We start from the raw sequence: 6931 nt of genomic DNA, 5'->3' as shown, positions 1-6931 counted from the left end.
GTCAATTTGGCTTTTGTAACTTATACATCCTTCCCAAAGCTCTCATGTTTTGTTTTTCAGCTCCATCAATTCATTGATATTCCTCTCTAAGTTGTCTATTCTCGTTAGCCTTTCATCAATTTTTTTTTCAAGGTTCTTAGTTTCCTTGCATTGGGTTACAGCATGTTCTTTTAGCTCACAGAATTTTCTAATTACTCACCTTCTGAAGCCTGATTCTGTCAATTCATCACACTCATTCTCCATCCAGCCTTGTTCCCTTGCTGGTAAGGAGCTGTGATTCCTTGTAGGAGGAGAGGAATTCTGGTTTCGGATGTTTTCATCCTTTTTGCTCTGGTTTCTTCCCATCTTTGTGGATTTATCCACCTGTCATCTTTGCAATTTTTGACTTTCAGATTGGGTCTCTGAGTGGACGTCCAGTTTTTTGATGATAAAGTCATTTTTTTCAGTTTCTTAGTTTTTTTTTGTAACAGTCTGGACCCTCTGCTGTAGGACTGCTGAGGTCCACTCCAGGCCCTGCTTGCCTGGGGATCACCTGCAGCAGCTGCAGGACAGTAAGGGTTGCTGCCAGTTTCTTCTGCTATCTTTGTCCCAGATCGATACCTGCCAAATGTCAGTCTGGGCTCTCTTTTATGAGGTGATTCTTTGGATATACGCTGGTCAGGGAGCTGCTTGAGGAGACAGTCTGTCCTTTATAGGAGCTCAAATGCTAAGCCGTGAGCTCTGTTGTTCATTTAGAGCTGATGGGCAGATATGTTTAAATCTGCTATAGCAGAACTCATAAACCCCTCCTTTTTTTCCCCAGGCGCTCTTTCCCAAGGAGTTAGGGCTTTATTTGATTTTCCGTTGTGCTGCAGCCCTTTTTTCAGGGCTGCCCTGCCCAGGGAGGAGGCAGCCTAGTCACTGTCTGCCGGCAGCGGCTTTGCTGAGCTGCTGTAGGCTCCGCCCTGGTGCTGTGTGAACTTCCCTGCAGTCCTGTTTATACGGGTGTAGCTAGAACTGCCTCAGCAATAGTGGCCTGCCTCTGTAATGACAGACTCTCTCTGTAATCGCGGGTTGCCTCAGCAATGGCAGGCTGCCTCAGCAATAGTGGACTACCTCCATAGTGGTGGAGTGCCTCGGTAATGGCAGATGCCCCTCCCCCACAGGGCTAGACCTTCCAATGTTCAGCTTGCTTGCTGTGAAACTCTCAACCCAGAGCGTTTCCAATTGCTGTTTGTGTGTGTTGGGGGGGACCAGCCAAGCCTTATCACCTGACTCCCTGACTCAGAGCCTTTTTTTTTAGCTGAACCATTGGTTCTCTTCCAGGTGTTCCAGTTGCCCATTGAAAACACACCAGGATCTGTGTGATTTCCCATGTGGCAACCCACTGTGCCAGCTGAAAGAGTGGTGCTGAGATTCACGGTGTTTTTTTGCCCGGGAATCTTCTGGCCTGGCTCCCTGTTTAAGTCCTGTTTTTAATCAAATGAATGGGCGACTCTGCCTTGCTGGAGCTCCAATCGCCAGCTAAAACAGTGCCCAGACCCGTGTATTTTGTACGGAGAACCGCTGCCCCGGTGCACTGGCAAAGCAGCTGCCTGGCCAAACCAGCCATGCTGGTGACCCGTGGGACTCCTCTGCCTCGGAAACTCCTGGTCTGTGGGCAATAAAAATCTGTCTGGAAATGTGGTGTCCACTCACCTTCTGTGCTTTCACTGGGAGCTGCAATCCTGAGCTGCTCCTAATCAGCCATCTTGGATCACTATCCTCATTCATGTTCTTAAGTGTAACTATAGTTCTTTCATTTCCTTGTTGCATACCATTCCACTGTAGTCACATATTACAGTTTATCCACTCTACTGTTGATTGACATAATAATTGTTTTATTCTTCTTTTTTTGAATAATTATGGCTGTGACAAGTAATGCTGCTTTCAGTATTTTTCTCAATTGTTTTGGAATAATAATGGCACTCATTTCTGTGAAGGAGATTGTTAAAGGAAACATATCTTTTATTGTCATGAATAGTGCCAAATAGCTTTCTAATTCATGCTCCTATAGCAGCATATGTGAGTAGACATTTCTCCAAATCCTTGTGAACTCTTAGTATCTCTCCCTAAAAATTCCATCACTGTGGTTAGTCTTTCATTTGTATAGCATCTTACTTAAAATTTTTAGCCAAAAATTTTGTTTTAATCTAATGATGCAGGCCAGTAGGTTTTTGTACACCTGTCTCACCACAGACATGTAAGTAATCATTGACCAAGGCGTCATTATGCCACATATGACTGTACTCAATAAGCAGCTGCTTAAGTTATTAAAATGAAAAGGATAACTGACATAAATTTGAGTCTTGGATACTGTATGGTCATTTCTCTATGTTGCCTTCTTGAAGCATCACAATCACTTTGAGGCATAATTAGTTTGGTTCTATTCATTATACAGTTGAGGAATGTGAGTCTCAATTAAGTAAATTATTCATGAGACACACCAAGAGCTGGACCTCTGACACCAAAAGCTAATCTATAAACTAACATGCTACACTGTCTGTAGTGGCAAAGTAGACTTGCTGTAAAATGAAGTTTGCTTCAACAGCTGGGCATGTGAGCTTCATGGGGTTGGTGTTACCCATTGCTTTATGGGTTTGAAATTCATCTTGCAGAAACTCAGATGGAGAAGCTCTTGGTTGAAGGAGTGAAAAACTACTGAAAGGTTAGATGAGTGCATTTGAAAGATTATGCGTCCATAGAGCATGTTGTTGAGCCTCTTGGAATAAGAACAGATACAAGCAGAATCACCCAGTCCTCAGTTGTACCATTCAGTAAGCATCAGCATGCCATGAAGTGTGCTCATTGCTGTGTTGCAGAGATACAAAATCTATCCCAGGCCTCTGTGGGTGCCCATTCTGTCCTGTCCAATGAATCTCTGTTCTGTTCCATTGGTCTACATCTCTGTTTCGGTACCAGTACCATGCTGTTTTGATTACTTTAGCAGTTGACTAAATTTCTGACCAGGTTTTCAATATTCATTGAGAGAAAGAGAACCTTGTGCAAACAGTCTTCAACATGATGTATCCCTTATAAAGCTTTGTTTCTGTGTTGCAGGTAGTGCTGGTGTTCCCTCTGAAGTGTGACCCTGGTAAGTATTCTGGAATTATTGTCGTGAAAAAAATCTGGATGCCAAGAACGGTGTAGCAACCTTGCTGGTTTCAATGTAAAGAGCCACCTTGATTCTGGGATTGTGATAGGAGCAAGAATAGTGAAAATGTTTTTTAAAAACCTGAATTCCCCAGGAAAAAATCATGGCCAAATTTTTAGGCAGCAGCTGTGCTCCCTTTTGGGTGGTACTGATTTGTGTGCTTCCGGATTGGTGGTGTCTTGTGTGAGGCTGCATCACGTGATGTGAATGTGTGTGTTTCTGTGAACATGAGGCTGTGTGTTTTCCCAGGAGAGATTTCCCATTTACACAGCCCAATTGCCAGTGTCCACTTCTAAAATCTAAAATCCACACCCATTCTACTCTCTCTTTACAGTGACTCCTCCACCCTCACCAGAGTCATACCTGGGTCTGGCTTATTTTCCTCACTGCTCAGGTGGAGAACATGAAGGGCCAAGGGGTTGCCCCAGCTCCCGAGCTTCTAAATGAAAAAGTAAAAACATGAACCCAGGAGTGTGGGCCAGTGCTGACACTGGCAACTAGTGACATGCACTTAGTCATGGGTTGTTTGCCACCACAAAGGAAGCCCAGCATTTGTGTGTAAGCCCTAAAGCACCGAGCCTAATAGGTCCCAGACACTGTCCATCATTATAAAGTGGACTCTGTCGTCACACAACCCAGGGCAGTTACAGGCACATCCCACAGACAAGCATAGTCATCAGTGTGAAAAGCACAAAGATCCCCAGGTGTTTGGGTCAGCTCACAGATCCTTTTTTAAAAATTTTTTAAGTTCAGGGGTACATGTGCAGGCTGCACAGGTTTGGTACATATGTAAATGTGTGTCATGAGGGTTTGTTGTACAGGTTATTTCATCATCCACATATTAAGCCTAATATCAGTTATTTTTCTGATCCTCCCCCTCCTTCCACCATCCACCCTCCAGTAGGCCCCAAACTCACAACTTCTAAGAGGACTGGAAGCCACTTCAGTTCTGAAGTTAATTTCTCAGCAATTGGCCAAAGCATATAAGGATCAGTGATGTATTTTAGTAGATTTGTAATATTACCTTCCCAAGCTTTAAAATGCTCAAATCCTGCCAGCTGAAAATGGTGAGGAGAGGGACAGGGTAGAAACTCTGTGAAGCACTTGGCTGTTAGCCTGGTTTCCATCCCCTTGTAGCAACTCTCTTGTGTACGGGGGTTAAAGACCCTCAGCCTCAACCCAAGCCTCCTCCATGAGGAGCCCTCTCACTGTTGGCCAGCTAGTGCAGCATATGGCCACCAGCCCAAGTGAAACAAAATGTTGCTTTAAAACAAGTTATGTATTCATGATGTCCACTCATTGTTTTGCAATCTCTGCTCTCTCTCCAGTTATGTCTTCCTATTAATTTCTGATGTTAATTTTTGTGATTTTCCTTTTTTCTTTTTTGTGAGGTGAAGCTTCACTCTTGTTGCCCAGGCTGGAGTGCAATGGTGCGATCTTGGCTCACTGCAACCTCCACCTCCTGGATTCAAGTGATTCGCCTGCCTCGGCTTCCTGAGTAGCTGGGATTACAGGTGTGCACCACCATGTTCAGCTAATTTTGTATTTTTAGTAGAGATAGGGTTTCTCCATGTTGGTCAGGCTGGTATCGAACTTCCGACCTCAGGTGATCCACCCACCTCTGCCTCCCAAAGTGCTGGGATTACAGATGTGAGCCACCATGCCCAGCCCTTTTTTCTTGATAAATCTCACTAATGACTTGTGTATTTCTCAAAAAAAAAACTGTTGGCTTTGTTACTTCTCCCTAATATTGTCCTTATTTTCTATTTCATCAATTTCTCACCTCTTATCCTTCCATTATATTATCTGTGTTTATTCTGATGTTATTTTTTTCTAACTTATGTTGTATGTTTAATTAACTTTCAGTCTTTCTGTGTTTCCAATGTAAATAAGTATTATCTAACTGCATTATGTTTTCTATTGACATTCAAGTTTAGAAGTATGCTCTACATTTTCTAATGTCACAACCAATGGTCTTGTGCATGAGTCTTTTCATATTTTTGCCAGTCTCCTTTAGGAAAGATGCTGAGATGTTGGATTGTAGGCCAAACTGTTACAGCTTTGCAACATTGCTAAATGTTGCTAAGTTTCTCTCCACAGGTGCCGAATGGCAATTTCTTAGCAACAATGTGTGCAGAGTCACACTAACTAGTTACACGTGAAACTTCATCCACAACTGGGGACTTCATCCATGGCTGGGGCATCATCTCTGGCTGGGACATCATCCACAACTTTCTTAAAACAACTCTTTCTATATTGACACAAATAAATAATTAAAACGGGAAAATTATGGTTTAGTTATTTCATAAATTATTAACAAATAACTTTTGAAACAAAAACTGTAAAAGTGGAACTCAAATTACTATGTGTTTAATAATCTAGATCTGTGGCTCAGATACAGATATCTGAGCTTCATCCACAGCTGGGGCATCATCCACAACTGGGGCCATCATCCACGGCTGGGGCATCATCCACAACTGGGGGCTTCATCCACAGCCAGGGGCATCATCTATGTCTGAGGCATCATCCACAACTGGGGGCATCATCCACAGCCAGGGGCATCATCCATGGCTGGGAGCATCATTCATGGCTGGGGGCTTGATCCATGGGTGGGGCATCATCCATGTCTGGTTTGCTGTATCTCTATCTGAGCCACAGATCTAGATTATTAAACACATAGTAATTTGAGTTCCACTTTTACAGTTTTTGTTTCAAAAGTCATTTGTTAATAATTTAATGAAACGACTAAACCATAATTTTCCCGTTTTAATTATTTCTTTGTGTCAATATAGAAAGAGTTGTTTTAAGAAAGCAGATTCCTCTGTCTGTGTTTGTGAACAGGAGCGTTGGGCCTAAAGCCTTTCTCTGGTAACTCTCCAGGAAGATTGTCCCACCTCACGCTTGCTTTCTGTGGGTTCCAGAGGCTTACATTTAAAGGAACATCTCTCCCCACCTGGCCTCACCCCACACCAGCTCTCCTGTAACCCACTGACTTTCTAGATGCCTTCTTCCACCTTCACCTCATTGAATTCAAGACTCTGAAAAATAGTCAAAAATTATAAAAAGGTGGGAGTGGGGGTGATCTGGAAATCCCTGCTATATAACATTTTAAAGGAATCTACTGGAAATTATTTATATTTTAAATAAAGCCATCCCTTAGCACTAGAATATCAAGCCATTCATTTTTGTAACAAAATTTTGAGATATAATTCAAATGTTTTTATGTGAACATATAAGTGTGTGTATGTGTATATACACAACTATATACATATGTGTGTATGTGTATATATACATAGTTGTATATATATGCACATACACATATGTATACAGTTATGTATATAGCTGTATATATATATATGTATACACACACACATACACACACACACACACACACACATATATATATAGTTGTTTTAGGATACAAAAATACTAATCTTGAGAAAAAAGTATTGGTCTGCATAAATATTGAAACTATCTGGCATAGCAAAAGTCCCCTTTAAGAAAATGACTTAGGAAGCACAGAATGACAGAAAATGGTCACAGCATGTACATGTGAAGAATGTGTCACATTGGACCCAGCTGTCAACATTGCCAGTGTTGCTGCTGTCCTCAGTGCAGACAGCTGTGGCACTTGTTCAGAACCTTCAGATGCTGAGGGTGGCTGAGCTGGGCCTGCCTGGGCCACAGACCCTAAATGGGACAGAAAGGAGGGACTGTGGGCCAGAATCAGCATGCTGAGAAGGGTGGGTGTGTAGAACA

At 42.5% G+C, this 6931-nt stretch overlaps 1 long non-coding RNA gene across 1 annotated transcript in view; it reads left to right on the top strand.

The window, feature by feature from the left end:
• The window catches only part of LOC119468172, a 12330-nt gene extending 6272 nt beyond the window's left edge, over positions 1–6058 (top strand). Inside the window, exons 2-3 of the long non-coding RNA XR_005196810.1 lie at positions 3079–3112; positions 5965–6058. This is a non-coding gene — a long non-coding RNA (uncharacterized LOC119468172). The remainder of the gene's footprint in view (positions 1–3078; positions 3113–5964) is intronic.
• Positions 6059–6931: the final 873 nt, after the last annotated feature.

The sequence above is a fragment of the Cebus imitator genome, unplaced genomic scaffold, assembly GCF_001604975.1.
Source record: "Cebus imitator isolate Cc_AM_T3 unplaced genomic scaffold, Cebus_imitator-1.0 Scaffold388, whole genome shotgun sequence".
Classification (NCBI taxonomy): Eukaryota; Metazoa; Chordata; class Mammalia; order Primates; family Cebidae; genus Cebus; species Cebus imitator.
This window is presented reverse-complemented; position numbering and strand designations above follow the sequence as displayed.